This window comes from Dendroctonus ponderosae, unplaced genomic scaffold (assembly GCF_020466585.1).
Source record: "Dendroctonus ponderosae isolate FM_Combo_2020 unplaced genomic scaffold, Dpon_F_20191213v2 Dpon_F_20191213_3, whole genome shotgun sequence".
In the NCBI taxonomy this organism is placed as follows: domain Eukaryota; kingdom Metazoa; phylum Arthropoda; class Insecta; order Coleoptera; family Curculionidae; genus Dendroctonus; species Dendroctonus ponderosae.
In genome coordinates this window covers 6,556,489-6,580,253 of record NW_026018508.1, presented here as the reverse complement: position 1 = coordinate 6,580,253, position 23,765 = coordinate 6,556,489, and the positions used below count along the sequence as shown (strand labels likewise).

At 30.5% G+C, this 23,765-nt stretch overlaps 1 long non-coding RNA gene across 1 annotated transcript; it reads left to right on the top strand.

Annotated features, from left to right (window-relative positions):
- On the top strand, window positions 1-23,765 carry LOC125503902. The gene is made up of 3 exons (XR_007281150.1): window positions 1-263; window positions 4,115-4,234; window positions 23,470-23,765. It is a non-coding gene; the product is annotated as an uncharacterized LOC125503902 (long non-coding RNA).

The following is a 23,765-nucleotide window of genomic DNA, read 5'->3' as shown; positions in this document are numbered from 1 at the left end:
TCCATGGTTCGCAGTACGAGTCGAGTTGTCCAGACGATTGGACGCGAATTCGCCCGGTACTGCCGGCAGTACCGGTACGATTTGGTACTACTTGCTCTGCCTTTGTTTGATGTGCTTTCCAGTTACTGTTTTACCGGTTCTGATGCGTTAGTCAATTTGTTTGGTACATACTATCGCCCGGTTTTAGTACCCACCTGTAGCGAGGTTTTCCCCAGTACTGTTGCTGTGGGACTAATTTTATTTTTGGTTTCGCCACCACTGATGTAAGTATAATTTTTAATTGGTGATTCAACATGCATTTAATTAACTCTAATAATTATCGACTTTTAAGTTCACAAAACCCCATAACACGCTGCCTAGTACTTAAGCTAATAAATCAGTCATCTATTTAGGGCAGGATGATTCGATTTTGATAATTGCTGGATACGGAAGTGAAACTAATTTTTTTCAATGTTGTATGTACCTATTAACTGGATAAACGATTCTCGAATGCCGGTACTTTTGCTATTTGAAAGTTCGGAACTCATTCGTCAACAAAATATTATTTGTAGTTTGATTAGAAGCGATTGCAGTTCAAGTGCAATATGAATGAGTGTGATGTTGGTGCGTCCAAGATTGTTGCTTGAATATTACTTGTCCGAAACTCAACATAAAGTCGACCAAAAAATTAATCAAATATTTGAACAGTAGGTACTTCATTATCTACCTAAGAAAATGAAAGCACCATAAAATTGATCCCAATATTTTCACATTCATTCATCTAAGGATGTATTAGATAAAATAATACCAGCAGAGTTAGGGAGGTTTCTCATATTTCTTGATACATGTTGGGTGAAATATAAATGTAGGTATTTTGCGGTGATTTTCGAAAATTAAATGATGCAGCTGCTACTGTGCACAAAGCAAACTTAAAATCTTAGATCTACTGTCAATATGAGCTTCCATTTTCTCAACGCAATGAATGAAATTTCGCAGTTTGAAGTTTTTAAATAGCATTAAGCCAAGCTTTAATGGTCATCTGATATACTTTTACTGCTGGCGAAATTTAAAAAATCCGTTAGTAGGTATGTGATTTTGCCTTGGCATTATGTACATTTAAACGCTTTAAAGTACAACTTTTCTAGCTGCAGGCAATAATTTATACCTTGACTCGAGTTATCTTCCTTGTACATGATTCACTTCAATTGATTTAAAAACCTTGCAAAATGGACTTAAACAAACTTTGACAAAAAAACAGTTTCAAAAAGTATTCTATATAAAATATATTTTGATGTTAAAAATACTTAATTTAAATTCGAGTACTCATGCTTTCACCTAAACTAACTTTGCAGTCTTCGTTACAGGAACCGTTCAAAAATTTCTATTTGAATTGTTTACTCCTTTACATCCTGGAGATGATTTGAATTGAACTCATATGAACTTTTTTGTAACGTATTTTTTGCAAACTAGGCAAAATGATATTTAAATATCATGCCTAAACACGATGATAAGCAAAAGGCAAGAACGATTTAGTTATTAAGTTTATATTCGCTTCACTATTAATTACTAGGTATGCATGGAAAATTGTGCAAAAAATTAAAACTATTAGCTTCTCATTAAAAGTGTATAGGTATATTTTTAAGTAATTTTTAAGTAAAGTCGTGGAATTGAATATTTGTTTTTCTTTGGGACACAAAGTAAAGGTAGCTTTAAGTTTCCTATCTTAGTTTGGTGATAAATTTTAAAGAAGTGACAAAAATTAGTTTATCTAACAGTGCCCAGTCCGATTTTATTAATAATATTTCCATATGACCAATCCATAATTCTAATTGGCTGACGTGCGTTTTTTTATAGTTCTTAATAGTTGCGATGTATTTTATCTATGAGCCTAAGATGTATTAATAATATCTGGTTCTGGTTAAGGTAGAAAAACAACCAAGGTCTTCAAAAAAGAAAAGGAAAAAAAGAAAAGAAAAAAGTTTAAATTTCTGACGAAAATTATTTTGGTGAAATCAATAACAAATCAAATGTAGGTATTAAGTAACACTTCGAAAAAGTACGTTTGAGTTCTAGTCACCATGTATACATGTGTTATGAATATACTTTGCTATATCTCAAATATTCCGATTTTGGATTAAAGACCTTTCGCAAATCGAAATTGATGAAGAATTGACATTCCCGCTTCTAGAATGTAAAACTTAAATTTGTTAAGTGATTTTTTACTTATGTCTAATAAGCCAACATTCCAAAAGCACAATTATCATTATCATAGAAACATTATGCAAATGCAAACAATCTTTATAATATAAATAAACTTACTTAATAAATCAATCCTTGATACTAAGTTTGGGCCAGACGGCCTATTCAAGACTTTCACAAAGTATTTTGTAAAAAGGCTAAATTATTTTCAGTCACAAAACAGTTTAGCGCGATGAGGAATAATAGCTCTTATATTAAAATTATAAATTTATTCAGCAACAACTTAACAGACAGTCAATTTACATGTAATTTCTATACGCGCTGGTAAGAAGGAAGGAAAACTTTTCTCATGATTTCCTGCTAATAATTGCTCCGGATTTAATGAGCATAATCATGTATACATAAACAGGTTCCCAATAACTCTATTGTTGAATAGAAGTAGGCAACAATACATCTAATTAAATCCTGTTGGAGAAACTCGATGGTTTCGTGTACAGAGTATTGCGTTTTTAGTTGATAAAGTTTTGAGAATTGTAAATAAAGATAGTATCCACGTAGCTTTGTTACAAAAAGAAAGATACTAGTTACGAAGCAAATTTTACCCACCTGTATTCTATTTCTATTCCACATTAAGAATTTAAAAAGTTCAATGCTTGCTAATCTTGCACTTCCAAAAACGCAAATATGCAAAATATATTAAGACTTAATGAATAAGTGTATCAGTTATGTTCCAATTATTTTATCAAATGCCTCAAAACCCGCAATTGCCTCAAATTAAGCTCGGGAATTTTGAAAATGAAGGACAAAAATGTGCTGTGACTACAGCTACCTTTCTTATAGTAGTATCATTCTGTAGTGTAGTATATAGTAGTGAATAGTAGTATCATACTAGTACCATTCTCTAATGCAAGATTCTGCATAACCAAACTGCATTATTTGATTATTTCAATTCAGAAGCACTAAATAAGCTTTCACTTTCCCCTTGAGTCTATAGATAAAACTTTTTTCATATTTATCACGATTGACTTTTATATCTCACTAATACTATAATAGCGCTTTTATTGATGTTAAAAACTGATCCAAATAATTACTGCGTAATTTGTTTAAATAGTTTCTTATAATAAATAGAATATTGGTTTTCTTTTGAATGTAGGTACAGTTCAAATGAAAATAATTCTCTATTTTCAAGCCACGTGCCCACCACACTACTAAAGTCAGGAAAAAAGTGCTAATAAACTGATTAGATAAACTAAAATAGAAGCGGTATGACTTATTTTTGAAACATTTCACCTTCAAACGAGCGGCTGAATTGGAATTGACCGTTTAAGTTAGTTCTTACGTTCCTCAGGACGCAATCCTTGACTCATAGTTATATCAAGTTTTTATGATAAATTAATAATCCGCTCACATCCTATTTTGAAAGTTTCAATTGGTTGCTTATTTCGATCTTTTTGAAATATATATCATAAAATGATACCAAAGGAAGAAAATAAAGCAAACATTTTAGGGCTACCAGAATTGTACAACTTAGAGAATTTTACAAAAGCTAGAGGCAAACGGAGACTGTTCGTGATCTATTGTTTTTTCTGTTTAAACATCACACGCTTACACTTTTTCAATCATTCTTTCGTATTTCAACCCTAAAAGGTCCCACTGTTTTAACTGTTCTAACCTGAACGTCATTCTTCAGCATTTTCGCATTTACTCAAAGAACATATCAACACATAAGTACTTTTTTCAATTAAATTCAACAAAATTAAGCAGATCTGATTGTAAATAAAAATGCTTGTCACTTCAAAGCAATTGAAAGCAGATACGCACATGCTTTACTTTATTTTTTTTATTGAGGTACTGCTTTCTCCACTTTTGTTTCATTTTTTTATGGTAAAAGCATTTCTTCGAGTTTCCTGCAAGTTGACAATTTTTTCTGTTACAGAAACACTTGAAACTACCGTTGAGGCGCAACAAGATTAATTTGAGGTAGGTAGTTGAAATATTTCGAGCTCAAGCCTAAAGACTGTCGTCTAGAGAGAATCACTTCAATGACAAGCAAATGGTGAGTTTTTTAATCATTGTGGTTTTTCAAGGCAAATAAACATCAACAAGTCTTGCAACAAGCAAACAAATTGATAACTAAGAATTACAACAATTTGTAAAAATTTCAAATCAATCGGTAGCCAATTGAGAAACATATAAAATGAATATTTAAATAGTCCCTCCATTTATGTTACTAATAATGCAAGAAGTTATTAATATAATTTAAAAGGATTTAATAATCTATGAAGCAAAATGAATTGATGAAAACCATTAGTAAAGTAAAACAAGCGCTTTAAAAAAACATGTCAATTTGTGTGTTATTTATAGTTAAGCAAGATCCAAATAAGCCAATAAAAACACAAATATACTTGTAACTTAATTTGGCATTATTATCGTAACGATTTCGTTATATTCTCGTTCGTTTTCAATTCAGTCCCTTAATTGGGACGCTTCGGTATTTCATTTCCGTTCGATTCAATCTATCGAAAGTGGGCAATCAGTAAGAAAACTGCAACATTATTTCGAAATGGTTTACAGGAAATTACCGGTGTTGATACACATTGAACATTAAATTTAAGTACCTTGATCTGCTAAGGAGATATTGGTCATTTAAATGGTCAATTCCTTTTCGAATATACATACCTACCTAAACCCTATCAATTTGCTATACCTCAAACATTTCTTCGGGCTTTTAATTAACGAAAAATTGCAAATCTAGTAAGATGAGAAAAAAGCACATTTGAAGAGCCAATTACTGGTTTATTTATGTTTCAATTAATAATTTATATATATTGTCATTTTTTTGGTTAATCGCTCATTATTTACAACGTGAGCCAAACTAAAAATTGAAAAATTTATTAATTACTCCATTTAAAAAGAGTGAACAGAAATACCGTCAAATAACTTATTGTTAGTCATAAGAAAAACCTTTGGCCAGTTTTCTGTTTTTTCTTGAATCTCTTGAGGTTTTTACTGCCCCTGCATTGTTTTAATAATTTACTGAATTTGCAATGGATTAATGGAAATACATACCTACTTGCAATCATCTAATTGAGATTGAAAAATGTAAATAGTTGTTCTTTGCTATTTCTTTTTGAAAACAGAATACAAGTCATGCAGCGTATTAGTTGGCAATAATTATGTTAATTATGATTTATCGTTTTGAATACACATTGCCAGCCAACACTTAATTCCGTTATAAAGATATATTAGTATTACTTTGTTGCAAATCTTGGCCAATGCACCTTCATACATCAAGATATTCACTAGCACCGTTGATATAATAAAATATAATTAAATTCAGTAATTGAGCATAGAGGCATTGTATACGAACTCCTCGAATTGCATGATTGTTATTTGATTATATGGCAGAAAATTATATTATACACATCTAGGCTTACTTTAGCAGAAAACTCGACTCCAGATTTTTTCATCGACCTGCGAATGGCACTAGAAGAATTCACGGGTTATTTCAAGTCCCGTGTTCTTTCGGTGCCATCCCCGGGGAAGATGGTTTCATCAAAGAGGAAGATTGAAGATTTGAGGCCAAACCGTGCTTCAAAGTCAAAATATATGTTTTCTAATAACATGAGAAGGGTTGCAGGACAGATAAAACACTTAAGGATCCAATAGAAAAATTATTTTGCTTTCAGTTAACAAACGAAACTTGATAATTTGCAAATAGGAAGTAAAGTTAGTCTTTGTGCCAAAATTCATCATACATTTTGAACTATGCGTCACTTCGAGGCCAATTCGCACGCAAATTCAAGAAATCCGATCATGAACAGTGACGAGAAAAGCGTCCCAATATTAAATTAAACCAATTAAACCAATTAAATCATTCAATGGAATTGCCAATATTTTAAACAACATTATTTAAGGTGAAATTCTGGATTTAATAAAAATAGTGAAAAAATTGCACTATCCACATGTTAATTAATTGATGATCAAGTACTATCGATGCTGAAAAAACTGGAGATTATTTATAGATAATTTGATAATAAGGTTGTAATGTTTTGGTTTCCTTAGAGCTAAGTATATTGCCAATCAGTCTCACAAAAACAATTTAACAAAATGCTTTGCTAATTATGGGGATTGAAATACATTGACCACAACAAACGGCAAATAAAATTTTGACAGAAAAAAAAACATAACAAATACTTTAAAATAAAGTACACCTGAATAAAAAATGCGTTTGAAGTTTTGTGAAAAATTTGTTTTTTAGGTTTCGAATTACTTTTGATCTAACTACTTTCACTTTTTTGTGCCTGATACATCCTTATTGCCTGATTGTTGTTACAAAAAATGAGTCAATATTATAGAAAATGGCCAGTATGGGAAAAATTCATAAAATGTGTCTTAACGCCAATCAGCATGTGGGGCCAAAAAATGCCAACTGACTTCATAAGATGGACTTATTTTTTTAAATGTTTTTCAGGTATTCGACCTGAAAGTTTCATAAATACATCCATCTTCCATCTTTGGGTAACACTAAGTTCATAATAAACATTTGATTGTATAGCCAGTCATACAACAAAAACTATTAAAAATACAAAAATAAAATAAAAAGGTTAAATCCTCTTTACTAGGTGTTGTGAAATCGGAGAGTTATCAAGAAAGCAAATTGTTTGTCGAACATGTGCAGTTATCTGCTTTATCTTAGATGTACAACCGGCTTGTTGATCAAGAACGCATAAGATGTATACATTTTCTTTTGAAACCATCGGTATACAAATCATATTTGGCTAAATGGGCTGGTTGAACGTCATAAAATTATAGGCTGAAGGTTGTTTCGGTTGATTTCCCATTTAAATATGTCCAGGTATGCTATTAAGATTAGTCATAGATTATTGAATTATTATTTCATATTTTGCGAGCAAGTTTTTATTAATGATAAGAGTTCCGTTTGTAAAAATGTACCCTTTTCATTTTGAATAAAAAAATACCTTCAAGTAACTTCTTAAAAAAATCAGTAAAAAAATATTCCCAAATTTAATATTCATCACATGTGTCCTACGACCATCCTTTTGAAGCCGCCTTTGAATTAATTAATTGAAGGCAAATTAACAATGCTTTAGTGAAACCGAAATTTTACGGTTCTTAATTACAGTAAGTGAAACGCGCAAAAATCAACTTAAAGGAAGTTAATGTTCATAAAACTGCACGGTGAGACGGCAATCTTTTCATTCTCCGTAGAATGACTAACGACTTACAATTAACAATACTCTGAAGAGCATTAAAAAGTAAAAGCGTGAAGAAGGTGGCTCAATACCATACAATTATACCTTGGTAAATGGATTTATTTGTATTTAATAAAAATATTATGCCATTTTGATTTAATGTACATTTGGCATATTGTTAACGGTTAAATATTTTAATTCGATTTTTATGAGATAATAAAATAAAGTATAGTTCTTCCTCGCATCCTAATTAAAATTATCGAGTATATTTGTTACGGGAAAGAGGAACATATTTGATCTTTCCCCAGAGCCTACTTATCTCTGACAAGGAGAATCTTTAAAGGTAGTACAACTGTTAAGAATAACAAATAAAAAACAGTTGGGTAAAAACAATTGGGAAATACTACTGGATGGGGGCAACGAATTTTTGTTGAAAAATTCACAAAATTCTGAAAGTAGATCTAGGAATAACCAAACATCGATAAGCTAGCCAGTAGTCAAAATTCCAGAATAAATAAGAGAAAGTTAATGTCTGAAAGTTATGCAAAAGCAGATGTTTCAAAAAACGAATCAAAGTAGAATGCAACTAGACAAAATCGCTTAAAATAAAAATGGGTTACATAAAGTAATAAACCGTTTAAAAAACTAATGATTAGAGAAAAATGTGACAATAGCATGCAAATCTAGAACAACTAGTAGCCATTGAAGCAACAGAAAATTGTACGTGGAAACATTTAAAAAATACTCCAGTTAAAAGTAATCAACAAGTTTCAACAAATCATATGAGCCTATAGCAGAAAAAATAAAAAATTTTAAATTATGATTCATGACCCCTAGCAAGTTCCTATATTTGACCATTTAACTAGGTACGGTACACTCAACACCGAAAGCTCTCGACGTCAAACCGAGCAGAAGAGATCTGAAAAAGAGACCTAACACTTGCTATTTGCAGATTATGACTATTTCCTAGAGGAGATCTAGGAAATAAAAATCTTCGAATTAAAATAAAGAAGTTTTATCATTTTCTAAGCCGAAGTCACATAGAAACGCTTCGTTAAAAACATACTCAATTCTTGCTTTCATACAACATACTACACAGGGTAAAACTAATCGAGAAAAATTTAATGCAAAAAATGCGCCATTTAATTAATAGCTGAATTAATTCCTGTAACCAAATGTTTCAAGTCAAAATTATATAAAGTTATAAAGCCCTAAAAATTATCTCAACAAAGTGATGTAACGCAAAAGGTGACTGTCAAGCTTATTGAGATAATGAAGAATCGACGCACACACTTAGTAATGAACTAATGGTTGATATAATTATCTAATTATTGCTTGCTTCTTCTTCATCCTATTTCTTTCAAAGGAAATGCTGGGAAAAATTAAATATTGTGTCGTTGACATATCTGTGATGGTCTAATTTAGACAAAAAACAAAGAAGTAACATAAGATTCCAAAAATACACTTTTTATTTCTATAGTTCTGTGCTATTACATTGTTTTCTTTTTGATTAACCTGCCTGAAATAGCAAGGTTTCCAGCAAATTTCCAGTTTTTCATACGAGTCTTCGTTACTTGGGAAGAATTACATTATACTTTAAATAATTAAAAAATTATATCATACTTTAAGTGTTTTAAAACGAGCTGTCGAAGCGATATTATTTTGCAGTTATTAAATGACGATTTGGGCTCCTTGGTGATAATTTTACAATCATTTTCCATTAAGAAGCATTTCCCGACACAAGTTAATTTTATCCTATCTTAACAATCTGTTATTCAATAATCGAATCTCTGGTTACTTCTGCCCCACATTGTAGGTATCACTAACCCGGTAGTTTTATAGCAACATTTTGATAAAATATTTTTGTCTTATCAAGAAAAGCAGGCAAAAAAAGAAATTCGCTGTGCATTATATGCATGTCTACAGACATAATTCGACATCAATCCTTCAGTGCATTTTTATTAAAAGAAACAACATACATAGTACAGAAACGAGCATAATTATATGACCATGTAGACCCGAATAGAACAAAACGGAGTTGTATGAAATAAGTGCCAGTTAGGCCCCTGCTTTTGCATGTCAGTGACTCTTTTCCACTTACGCAACACTACCAAGAACATACAACATTTGGAAAAATTGCAATAAAGAAACGAAATTGCCATGTAAATGTCAGTAGCAATTAACTTGTCCTCAGAAAAACTCGTAAACTCGAGCGTACATTCACCTACGAATTTCTTTGAACTATGGCGTAACAARCGATTTTAATTAGATGAAAAATTTTGCAGAATTTTATATTATATTAAATTATATATTTATATTAAACGTGTGCTTTTCGGTGCAGGTGCAAGCATTACATAAATAATCCCTTATAATGACACTTTTAGTTAGCCTTTAGTTTAAGTTTTTAGTTAATTTAATTTTTTAGTATAAATGGTTGATAAAGTCCAAAATCCTAATTTAAATAAAATACACATTCGTGAGATTAATCTGATTTCAATTGTGAATCATATTTTTTCTCCTTAAACAATATGATCATTGTTATAGAAAAATAACTGAAATCACCGTTTGTTAACAATCGATAACAGTTGCACCTGAATAGGTTTTGCCCATAGTTTATCAATGATTAGAAATCACTGCAGTTGTTGCGGACTTTTATTCCTAGACAGTAAATACATATTATATTACTTATCGAGTGGATAATAACAGCTATTACTACACGAGCACAAAGTTCGAAACACGAGTCGTAGGCGAGGCAATTTTCCCTAATCTAAAAGCAATTTTTAGAATTATTTCCGAATGTTTGATTATTTATAGTGATTTAATTGATCATGTTCCAAGCAGTGTCTGGAATTATTTTACACTTAAATGTTGCCATTGTGAATATAGATGTTATATACTATGTCTCCGTAAGTTGGAACCATATGGAAAAACTTTTATTATTAAAAATATAAAAATACTCTTCGTAAAAAGATGGGCGTGGACTAAAACCTAAAATGGCATTACTTAATATTAATTTTTTCAAGCAAAAAAGAAGTTTTTCCCTTCCCCAAGAGTAATGATAATAGTATAGTTGTGCCTATATGTTTGACAAATCGAAAATTGTTATTAAAAAAAGTTGGTCAGAACTAAAAATCACGTTTGAATATAAAATTATACATATCTGCTATAAAAAAACAGTTTTTTTAATTAATTTAAAGCTAATTGTTCTATATTATTATTTAATTTTCAATTATTTTATGAGTATCTAGTTAACTAATTAAGTGTTATTGTTTTCAAACGAAAAGCATCTTAGATTTCAAGTTCTACAGTTAAATTTGAATTGGTTTTAGATACTCGTATATGATTCAAAAACGAAAAACTGTTTTCATTGCAAATGTTTAATTGCATATTAAAATTTAGTTTTCAGTTCTGATCAACTTTGTTATTAAGAATTTTCGATATTAGCAAAACTACTTTATTCCTGGACAAAATTCATATTTTTTGACAAACCTCGTATACGCGTAAAAAAATTTAATATTTAATAGTGGCGTTTTAGGTTTTTAACCATGCAGAACTTTTTGTAGAGAACATTTTTTTCCTGAAAATCATAATAATCAAGTTTCCCATATGATTCTCATTTACAAAGGCAGACTGCATATTTATACTACATGTGTTTAGAGTCATAAATGAAGTCAGCTGAATGAAAGCAAAATGACCCATTAAAAGTCAATTTTGTTATTAGAAAATTATTCTTGTTTAGGCAAACAAGACATTCATCATAAATTTCAATTTATGGAATATACACTATTTCAACTGGGTTTTTTGAATCTTAAAATTTGTAAAACTTAAAAACGCTTATTAACTGTTGCATAATTAACGTTGTACTTCGAGTTTTTCTGAAAAGCGGGCTTGTGTCTAAGATTGAAATTAAACATGAAGCGAAAATGTTGATACTGTATTAGTGAAAAGTAACAAAGTTTATTAGTTATACGCATGATTATTATTAATTTATGATAGACATTTATTTTATTCCCGAAAATGCAAATTTTCAACGCAAAAAGATTTTTCAAAACGATCAATAAACAAGCATATTACAAAAATTGAGAAGTTTTTGATTGCATATTATGTTATCTCCAAAAGGTTTGAACTGTGAATCACTTTATATTTATAGATCACCAAGAAGGATTATCTCCATTGTTTCCATTGATACCACACCTGTGCTAAAATTCATCGATAATAACAATTGCATTTTTATTACAGTTTAAGACCTTTAAACCATGCATTAATTGTTCTAGTTTGAACTATTGGATTTTATAAATAAAATTGGTCCGTTTTTTTAATATCAAGGCTAATTTGTTTTGTCTGTGGTGAAAGCGATATCATACTTTTCAAATTTTTTTTTTAAACACGATAATTTTCAGTCCATAATGGATTTTCATATTAAATATGTCAGTTCAAATATTAAAGTGACTGTTGAAAGTTTATCTTATATGAAATTGAATCACCTTCATTAAAATCATATTAATTTTTGTTTGTTACTTAAAAATAATCAATAATCATCACCGTTAGAAAGCTCATTCAATTTCATAATTATAAATCGTTTAAGTTGCAGGTTCAACTTGAATTGAATTAAATGGTTAGTATTTCAATGATCCAAATATTCACAAAAAATTGTTCTTTCAATTAATTGCATATAATTTAACACCTGTTTAAGGGAGAGACTATTGCTGATTTTTGAATCGGAACTATCGCTGATTTTTAAATCATCATTAACATGAAAAATTACATTAACATGAAAAAACTATATTGTTCTATATTGAGAGCTGTATAACACATTATTGTTGAGTACCAATATATCAATTTCAATATTCATTTTCCACTCAAATGTGAGTCATCAGTCTATGAGGTTTAACTTGAATTGGCCTTCTAAAAATAACCGATTTGCTTACAAAACTCAACAACTTTTCAGTGAGTGTTTTGAAATTATTATTTTTGTGAATTATATACTACAAATAAAACCAATTAGAAACTGACAATATAGCCAACAATATAAGACAATATTTTGTTATCTGATGTAAGCAGTTTCTACTTATATGAGTAATAAGCTTTGGCTTAAAGTAGCATGGGGTAAGCAGTAACCATGCAATTATTCACAACTGTTATGGTTCGTAGTAAATATAATAATGTAATCGATAATAAAGCACTTTCCAAGTACGATAGCAAATGAATCGATTGCTCTTGAATTTTCATGATTTCACATGTCTGTTATTTTACTGTTAACTTGGGCAGTATAGAAAATCTCCCATTCTCATTACCGTATTTAGATATGAATAATTGAGCAGTTTTACCCCAAAAAAGATTCTGTTATTTTTTATTGACATGGTTATAGCTATTATTTAACTGTAAAGCCCCCGACTTCGACTGATAGCTCTCAATGAATGAACTATTTTCATGCCTCCTCATATCATTTTCCAATAATACCAAATTGACTCAGTGCATCTGATAGATTGTTAATTTTGTGCATAGATGATATGATGATTATGTAGTAACAAAAATTTCTCTCGGCTTTTGAGACCGTTTATTTCAAGTTTTTTTATTTTTTCAGGTCAGAAGAAAAAAGATCTCGCAAATTTATCCTTCTTGTGTTTATGTCAGTCAAATTTGATTTGAACTTAATAACAACTTTTGTTATCATCAATAACACCTGGATTTTAGTTTAATCCCATGCAAACCCTCTAAAAGACTTTTGTAAGTAACATAAAATTTATTAAGATTTATACTAAAATTGTATACAAAATGAGCCAAATTGATTTATATTATCGATTAACTCGATTAACTGGGACGTAAAGTTGCTACGCGTGTAATGATTTCGATATTTGAAAGAATATACATTGTTCTTAGTTAATTTGATAGTTACATTATAAATAAACAATTAGGAAAAAAACCGAAACATTGCTAATGTAAATGCGAAAATTTTCAGCTAATTTTGTGGAAGATTATTTTTAAAAAAGTACAATAATAATAATGGGTTTAAAAATTCCGCTTTAAATTTCTGATCAAGTCGTATGGAGATAACAATGCAAGTAAATGTTATACATGATGTCCGCCAACGTATTTAAGATACTTTGTAAATGAATCAAATGGCCAATTTTAAGCAAAAATTATTATTTTCGCTTTTCTTGTATTCTCAACGGTTCATAAAATATCGAAAATTTTCAATTTAGCAGTAAAAGTCCTATTCCTAGGCCAATGAAAAAATAGTGTTTTGTTTTTGCCACCATCTATTGACCGAAAAACCCACAAACCTAAATAGGTGTCTTTAACTGATTATCATCACGGTCACTAATTAATTACACACCAGAGCATCATTTTAATTTAGCGTTAGCGTCGTGAATTTAAGTCGTGTTAGTAAAATAACAAAATGATTTTAATAAAAGCATAGTGACAGTACAGTATAATAATTATTAATCCTGGTCAATGTGCTCATCGCTTAGTTCAATGCATAATTCAATACGTTTGTTGTTTTTCAGTTCATCAAACGCTTTCCCAAAGGATAACAACAAGGTGTTTTCACATGTCCTTACATAAAAAAAGTCAAACAAGTTAAGGTCTGAAAATCACAGTGGTCATAAAATGGAACCACCACGACCTATCCATAGAATTCAATAATTTTAACTAACGAAATTAGTGATAACTTTTCCAAACTGGGTCCGTGAACCTCCATGTAAAAAGAACATCGTCCTTTTGACTTTTGAACTACGCTCAAATAGTAAAGGTAAAGTTTTCTCAGAAAACGCTTGGTATGTTTCAATGTTTCTTTGAAAAAAATGTAGTCTCATAGTGACCTGTTAACGTGTCCACATAATCCTATATCTTGTAAAAATTATCCTTGTAATTCAGACACAAAGTATCTCAAAAACATCGGTGGAAACCCTGTGTATTTAATTATAAAAGTCTTTCAATCAAAACAAAAGAAAATAGATATTTGGATTGTTTTTAACCCGATGTGTGAAAAATGAAGCGAAATCGGTCTAAAATTAATAATTGTTAATAAAAACGTATTCACTCGAAAAAAGGCATACGTAACAATTTATACGAGATCTGATCAAATCTATAAAAGATCTGCTGCTACTACTTGACTCATCGGAATCTTGTATTTTAGAAATTTCTCAAAAGTGTCTAGAAAATATTAACGGTGTCGTTTGAACGCAAATTAAAATGCGATTAGATTTTCATAAATTTGATACGAAAAAAAGAGTTATTCTGGTGGTTGTTCTGGTTAACCAGTAGAATTGCTGAATTGCAAAACCAAAATAAATACCAAAGAGCCGCCTTATTATCGGGATTTAACTGTCTTCATTTTTTCAAGTGTTCAAAATATATCCGCAAGCTAGCTTGTCATGAGAAAATATCATCAATGCATTATTTAAGCGTTTATAATCGTAGCGAAATAAGGCTGATTTATTGAATCTAAATTATTAAATAATTTTAAAATATATTAGAAATGTTATTTTTATATAACCAGTTCCAATTCAAGTTTTGGCCTGTTGAGGTTTCAGCGAAATTGACTTTGGAATTAATGGTTTCATCAAACTATTTTTGAACCATTCGCCAAGAGCCTATCCTGATGATGGTCTTTTTTAAGACTGAAACGTTAAAATCAATGGTCTTGATAGTATTGCTAGGAACGGTATGAAACGTATTTTATTGGAACAGAATAGTTAATTCCATATCATCCGACTTTGAGGTCGATGTTTGTTTTTCTCTTAAATAGTAATTACTGTCCTTACGAAAGAAACACCTTACCCAGCCACAATCTGACTGAGGTTTGCAACTGCGACTTAAAAATAAGAGTACGAAGATCCTAATTTTGAATATAAAATTTGTTTTCGAATTTCATAAATTAGACCCATAAACAAAATTGACTTTTTACCAGCCCAAATGCTTTACTGCTGGCATCTACTAAAAAGTACGCAAATGAAACTTCTCAGTTGTCCTAAAAAGGTTGGCGACTTAGGGATAAAAAGCCAAAAATCTGCCGAATGTATTTCAATATATTACCTGTGAGAGACTTACATATGTCGTGGATTAGACATACAACTCACGGCCAACTTGAAATCTCCATTTAAGATTTGCCAAATTTATGATAAAAATTCAAAATAAATCCAACATATCAACGTGACCAATCTAGTCTCAGTGTATGCTATAGATTCGTGAGTTTTATTAAAACAGAAAGTAAAAGTGGGTCCTGTGCTTTATTGTAACATACAACATAACAACAAAAATGTATTAATAAATTGCCGTTATGTAATATTATTCGGTTGTGGGGGCCAAATATTAAAAATCAAATTTTAGCCTGAAGCTCGTAAAAAATATCCAAATTTGGTTTCCTACATTAACTTTGTCACAAATAAAAACGATTAGCGATAAAGTTTGCTGAATTTTCTAGCAGAGTTAATAGCCATTAAAATGTCCAATAAAATGCTCAAAAATTGGCCATTCGATCAATATTCTTCCTTACTGATCTTATTCAATGCTATAACTATAAATGAAAACTGTACTACAACTCGCTCGATTACTTTCAAAAGCAATTACCAATTGGTTTACAAGTAAGTATCTGTCGCAAGTCAGACCATGAATAATACCCGTGCCAGTACCTGAAAAGATTCTATTCCTATTAATTTTTTTATTGACACAATACGAAGCACAGTTTTATTTTTAACATTGTTGCTCGGTGTCGAAAACGAGTAAAATTACTGGTGGTACTGGAATTAAAGCTGGGAAAATATTATTTACCGGTTTCTAAACTGTAATTACAAATTCATTAGACACGCAATGGCCGGGTTTTCAAACCACTGCTCATTGGCGTGCTGGTTCGATTTTCTCTGTCCAACAGGAAATGATATTCATTTAGATAGCCCGACTAGTCGAAGTTTGAAAAATTAATTTATTTTGGCTGTGTTACAGTGGGCGTCAATAGTAGGGCAAAAAAACTGGTACAAACAAGTCATGCAGAATATAATATTTATGTTTTTAGCAACGTATTTACCAACCGCGTAGAATCTGATGATGCAATTGGGACTTGAACTGAACTGACTGAATGAAGATGAGCTCATGTAACTCAATGCTTTTTCACCAGAAAATGTTTTTGAAAGTTTGATATCGGTATATGGGGATGTTCTATTGGACATGTCTGGAGACCGAACTTTTATATTATTATCTACATGAATTAAATACATACAATTACAAAAGATGGATTTCAACATTTTCTGGATAGAGCATTGTGTTGCACCCACCCGATATGCGATACTTTAACTTCCACGGGATATTAAGATTCTTCAGGAGTTGAGATCCAAAATCGCAGCTTATTAGATGAGCTGATTACCAAAAATTATATTTTTGTAAGAATGTATCTTTCTACATATATTTTCCCATACGGATTAAGACCGATTTAACGCATATTAAATATTATTATTAGTATTATTACGAATTAATTAATTAACTTTTACTGAATTCCATTCCAATACCATAACAGCGATTTCAAAAACAATTAAACTATTATTTGTTCACACTACTTAATGCGTGCGTTGCGTCAAACATCGATATAGTTTTTTAACAATACAATACAATACGCAAAAATACTTAGTTGACAAATTTTGTTCAAAAATTTTAGAGAGTATCGTTCATAATGTAATTGTTATTTAGCCGTTAATTTTTGTTCACAACTTTGCAAAAAATAAGATTGAAACAAATAATAGTTATGTAAGGAAGATATGTTATGCTTATAATTGAAGCAGATTCCTTCAATTGCATTCACTTCGAATGTGTGATTAGTAGCGGTAAAATGGGCAAAAACGTGGCAGGCTCAATATTTTCCATCAAAAATTGCTAACGCAATTGGTTCAGCTACAAAATCTAATTTAGCTTCACCCGTTTCATTATTTAATAATATCAGTTTTTGTATCTCATATGTTTTGCAACAGCAACCAGTAATTTCCAGGAATTGTTCCTAAACCTTCGGCAAATCGGACTTAATTTCCAGAATTCTATTAGGATAATATTGTCTCATGTTCACTAATGAATAAGTAGCATATGCGAATTGAGAACAACTGTTCTATTTTACGTAGACATACTTTAGAGATAAATATCGCCAAAATCTAAAAATGGGCGAAAGAACATAGGATTTTCATTTACAACGCTACTGCATTTTCACGGGTTTTAAAGGAATGTAATTGCTTTAGCATTACTTAAACAGCAAACATTTAAATAATTTCCTTGAAACAGTTCCCGCAAATAATGCTATAATAAATCAGGGATTAACAAATAAAAACCATGATAAAAGTGTGTTACACTGAGGTACCAAACTGGAGACATGAATAATGGAGCAGCTACACATAGACGGATTATACTTTGAAATTCAACAAAGCCACTAAAAATGTTAATAGCAGATAAACAAATAATATCGTTGATTTTTATTGTTTTAAATTGGAAAAGGCAACGCTTAACAATAAAGCAATAAAAAATGTTATTTTTCGATTACAATGGAAACGTCTATTTTCAGAGTTGAATTACGGTACCATACGCTTAAGGTATAACGCTGCATTAATTGTACATGCACATGTGCAAATGCATCCACAATGAATGAGCAATGAGTACATTTTACTGTTTTTGTTACTGCGATAATAAAGAGAAGTGAAAATTATAACTCAATAGGACAAATAACAAATGGTTCAAGACATAAACTTTCTACATTAATACGAACAACAATATTTGCAAAAAGTGTTAAACTGTGAGTACTGTATTATTATGACGGATTTTGGAAAGAGTTGATATTAAATATAGGTTTTTGTTATACAGAGTGATTCATCAAATCGCAAAAATAAAGCCAGTTGGTCAAAATTGTGCCAAAAAATATTTATTACTTAGAGACCAAAGCCTGCTTTTGCCAGTTTTGCCAGCTATAATTTTAATAAAATCCTCTCATTATAGTACCTATGACAAATAAATCGTTAATAATTAATTATTTCTAAGTTTTACCTTAGCTTCAACAAATATAATAGAAAAAAACAACAAAATTGCTCAAACGAGAATTGTTCACTTTCTTTCAAGTTTACTGAAAATTGCCTTCGTGGACAATAAGAAACGCCTAAACTAACGGTTCTATTTTTATGAATAGCACCAATAAAATAACGCAGATAAATTTCGTTTCAATACCATTTCCGCTAATCTAGAATAACGAAGAATTTCTTTAAAAAAACCGCCATCGTGCTTCGTAGAGCGATCCTATTTTATAGCTTTAATGTATAAAACGATCAAAAAGTCACAACAATCTACGTGAAATCAATTTCTCGTCAAGAAGCGATAAAAAAGAAAAAAACGCACGCCGAACCAAATTACTAACAGAATTCGTGAAGAGTTTTTTTGAAGAATAATGACTTTACGATCTCTTTGCTTCAGTTTAACTCGGTTCTTCAGCTATTTCCTAGTCACTTTTGTCAGTGGCGTATCTGCCTGATTCCGGCAAACAATAATACCTTCAAAGATTCATTAAAAACCAGTCGGGAAAATCAACGGTAACACAAATAATTTATTAAAATGTTCTACTTTTGCTTATATGTGCGGGTAATTAATTGTGGATGCCAAATTTGTACTTCGGAAAACTTGAAGAAATGCGACTGCATTAAATTAATCAATAAATTAACATCAATTCAAAGATTCATAATTCCAAATTCATGAATGAACAAATATATCGTACCGATAATTTAATAATTAAAAAAATATATAATACAGCAAATCCAAATAATACGAACGGCTAACGATTGTGAGTGTTAACGAAATCTTTAAGGACGGCAGACGGGATATCAACTTTTTTATTACTTTCACTCGCTTCCCTCTATAATACAGGGAATATCATTCATGCTTCAGTTATTAAGTTCACATTTAATATGATGCATTTTAGCACTCAGTTTTTTCTTGCTTAGTAATAATTTCTCTTTTCTTTTAAATTTAAATATTTATTTTGAAGTTGAAATGACAGCAATTGTTGCTCAAAATGCTATGTACTATAATTATTTAAATTACAACGAAAAAATTAACAGCGCAATATACAAAGTTGTGACAATGTCTAGACGAATTTTTTAAACTAATTGACGATCAACCCTAAAAATTTAACAGCAGAAAATTTGCGGATGGAATCATTACCGTATTTCTAAACACATTTTGTTAATCATGACGAAACAGTCGCTTCCTCTAGGAACAATAAGACTATGTCAACACTAAGTATCGTTTTCGGAAAACCTGCCACCATGCTATGTCTGATACGCTAGTCAAGAAACTAGTTTCTCGATTTCACACATGCCCACTTAATCTAAATAAGTAGATAAATAATTTTCCTCGGAAATTATTCAAATTTTATTCACAAGCTAAAAGGAAGTAGTTAAATCCTACTGCCTATCGTTGTATCGTTTCTATCGAGCCATCGCAGAAAAGATCATATCTTTAGCTGGGACAACCTAATAAATCAGTATAGAGGGATACATAAATAGTTGTGAATTTACATGGAAGATGTTGCTAGAAAGTTCAGGATTGTGCATCGAAATTAGTTCTGTCCGATTTTGCAAAGTCGCCAGGAATAAGGAGAAGTGAAACATGTCCTAAAGTGGCAAAATTAGGAAAAAATTAACATGAGAAAAGTTAAAGAAAAATTTAGGCCTGGGTAACACTATGTAGAGTTGCGCTATTGAGTTGTTGCCGCTCTCTGAGTTATAATTCATCGGTTAATGAGTTATAATTCATTTATTAAAACTTGACGAGACCCGAGACTGGAATTTTCACAACTTAAAAAAAAAGTCATCAACATTTTTTCTAAGTAACATTTAACTACTTTGTTTAAACAACTAAAAAAAGTCATGTAGATTTTCCCTGCAACAGAACAAAAGAAAGTCGACGAGTTTTCTTGTAAAATCGAAATCTTCATTTTTTTACAAAAAAGATTCAGTTTGCCAATATTTTACAGTAAAACGTTAGGAAACACACGGTTTTTCTGTTTAGAGACAGTGTTGTTTAGAAATATTGACCTAAAATTGAAGAAACTCCAGTTTCCAAGAGTTTCCCAAATAAATGATTATAAACTTTCGTGTTTTCAGTTCGGTGAAATATTTTTGGAAAAACACCCAAAAATAATTATTACGGTTTTGTCCATAACTTCCGTAAACCGTAACCGTAAATCGAGCTTTCTAAAAAATTTTTGCAAAGCGGTTGAGTAGACGAGTGTTGACAGCCAATAAAATGTATCTTGTAATTTTTCACAGAAAATATCTAAAAATTGTCAGCATTTTAAGCAAAACTAACAAATAATGCGCTTTTTGCGTACAAAGAATTGCTTAATAGAAACTTTCTTAAAACTGGAATGACCTGAAAATTTAAAGGAGCTTTAAAATTCTTCAGAGCGATGAGGGCGGTGAATTTCTCAAATATTTTTTTGTAAACTTTTGCTATGGTCGTTTTTTCAAGATAATGCTAATTACTTTCGGTAAAAAACGGAATTAAATTATTTGCTTTTTGTGCCAAATTCGAAGCTGATATGGGTTTTCTAAAGTTCCCTGCAAACCGATGATCGAGGCGAATTTTGTAATTTTTGGCTGAAAAGACGGGAATCATCAGAAAATAAGCCTTTTTTGCGTTTTCGATTAAAAACCTTCAGTTGTGTCATTGGTTTTGGAGAAAACATTAATGATTTTCGGGGAAAATCGGGGAGAATGTCGTTTTGTTTTTGCCCCAAATTCGACACTGAAGAAAGTTTTATAACATTTTTACAATGCTATACATTTTTTTCGTAATTTTTCGCGTAACAGTCTTCCAGATCGTCAGTATTTTTAAGTGAATTTCTACAAAATAGGTCGTTTTTAAGTAGGAAATAAAGCAAAAAAAGTTCAGTCAAAACTAAAAAACCACATTTTTTTACAAATTCTACAGTTTTCAGAGCACTGGAGGTGACTAGATTTCCAAATAATCTGTTATAAACTTTTGTTCGTTTATCGATAGAAAATTGTATAATTTTTGTTCCAAACTCGAAGCTGGAAAGGGATTTCAAAACTTTTTACAAAGCGACGATTTTTCGCGGAAAATACCTTTAGATTGTCAGCATTTTTAAGTGAAACTAGAAAATTGAGCATTTAGAAGAAAAAGTAAATTTCCAAAACTGAAAAATTCTAAATGGCCTTTAAAATAAATCTAAAACAAGTAAAAAAAGTCGTCAACATTTTCCCAGCAGCGGAACTGAGCGCCAACTAAAAATTCACTGAGTTACCCAGGCCCAGAAAAATTGTTAATCAATGCAATACTCATTGAATGTCGGTGTTCCAATTGAAGACAAACAAATTCAAAGTATACAAGAGCAAATTAGATTTAATGTCAAGAACTTTAATGTGAAGATCTAGAATATAATTTTTTATTTTCAATGCAATCAAGAATTCAGTTTGATTTTATGAGAATCAGACACTCCAAATACAGATTAATAAGAAACTTTATTTTCAGCGCATATTCAATACAAAAGTTCCCGAGTGCAATGAAAGATAATATGATGTGATAACTGAACAAATGTTTTGAGTATATCCTGTGATTTGTTCAGGTAAAACTGCTGTATGTCTTTTGAGGCTTAAAAACCTCTTTAAATTCGACACAATTAGCAATCTAACACTCACTGTAAATTTTGATAGTATGGTAAATATTTATAGTATGGAAGGAAAAGTCGAAGTTCCTTTGAGACTGAAAGTTTAGATTTTTTACTGCGGCTTCATTAGAATAAATTTAGCAGCCATCAATTAGGTTGCTCGCCTACCAGATTTGACCTCACTGGGCTTGTCCTAGAGGAAAACATACATTTTCGATGCCGCAACATTTAAATGACTTAAACATTAAAAATCTATTAAACTAAGTAGGTACACTGCCTAGGTTTCATGTACCAGCAAAAAAAAATGGGAAAGTGATCGAAAAAAAGACAGTTCGAATATATGCAAATACATACATGCCTTGTAAATTACTTTAAAGATTCAAGTAAATTTGAAAAATGCTGTGCACAAAAGTTTTTCGAATTTTTTAGAGGTATCACATTAAATTATCGACAATATTTACTGATTTTATTCGTAAACACTTTAACGAAAACTACAAAGTCTCGAACTATTGCTTGCTAAATCTGACATTATCTTTATATTAATTAATTTTGCTCTAACTCTTGCATTGATTTGGGATAGATTTTAAAAAGACTTTTAAATAAATAGATTATAAAAAGAGTTTCTCAATAGACAAAACAGCAAAGCACAAAAATTTGCTTGAAAAGTAACACGTTTCAAAAATCCGTCCATAAAAGAAACAATATATTTTATTCAGATATTTCAGTTAAGATGAGTTTTTAACTTGTCGCACTTATTTGTTATACTAAAAATACCAACTACGTCATTCAATTATAACTATAAACAAAGCAACTGTAATCTGTTATTTAAAATGTTTTATAATATGTTATATTTCACAAGTTATCGACACCCTTTTTCGCTTAAGTTTTATAGATCTTTAGTAGGCATTTTACATCTTATGATGGGCTTAACTTTACTTTGCACGGGTTTGAAAATTTGGCTTTTGCAGATCCACAACGCCTTACAATCAAATTATATGTTTTATATACTTGATAACTGTTTAAATACGTTCAATAAAAAAACTTGTTATTTTAGTGATTACTCCAACTACATTATCGTTAATACCGATTAGAATTAAAGAAATCGATTGTAATTAGTAGTGACTTACGACATAAAATTATTTTAAATACCGGAATAAAAATAAAGAAAAGTTAAAAGAAAGACTACACGTTAGATTCAATAAAGCTTCTGAAAAGATTTTTAATGTTAAAAATTATTGTTTTTAATTAGCGTCTAGGTACTTTAAAATTTGCATGGAATTTGTTCAGACGCATTCTTTTCACTCATATCCTATTTTATATACCTCTTTGTTTTTTTTTCAACATTGTTGGATCGTTTGATAAATTTGCAGTTGCATTCACATCACATTGTTAGCTCAATTTGTTCAAACGTTTTTAATTTTTTAGTCAAATGCAGTTAATTAACAGACATAGACAACATCCAACTATCTACCGAAACTCAAGCTGCATTTAAATCAGCTGAAACAAATACCAAACGAGAATATGAACTCTGAATTAAAAGTCAAAAGGCCATGCCAACTTAAGTCAGTTGTCCATCATTGTTACAACATCGCAAGAAGAGCTTCAAGGAAGACAGATAGAAGAATCGTGCTCGAGATCTAATCTACCTAGATCGGAAGAAGTCAGCTGGTCAGTTTGAAGTGATCTTGTGAAAATAGTTTAATAAAAAATACTTATAATAA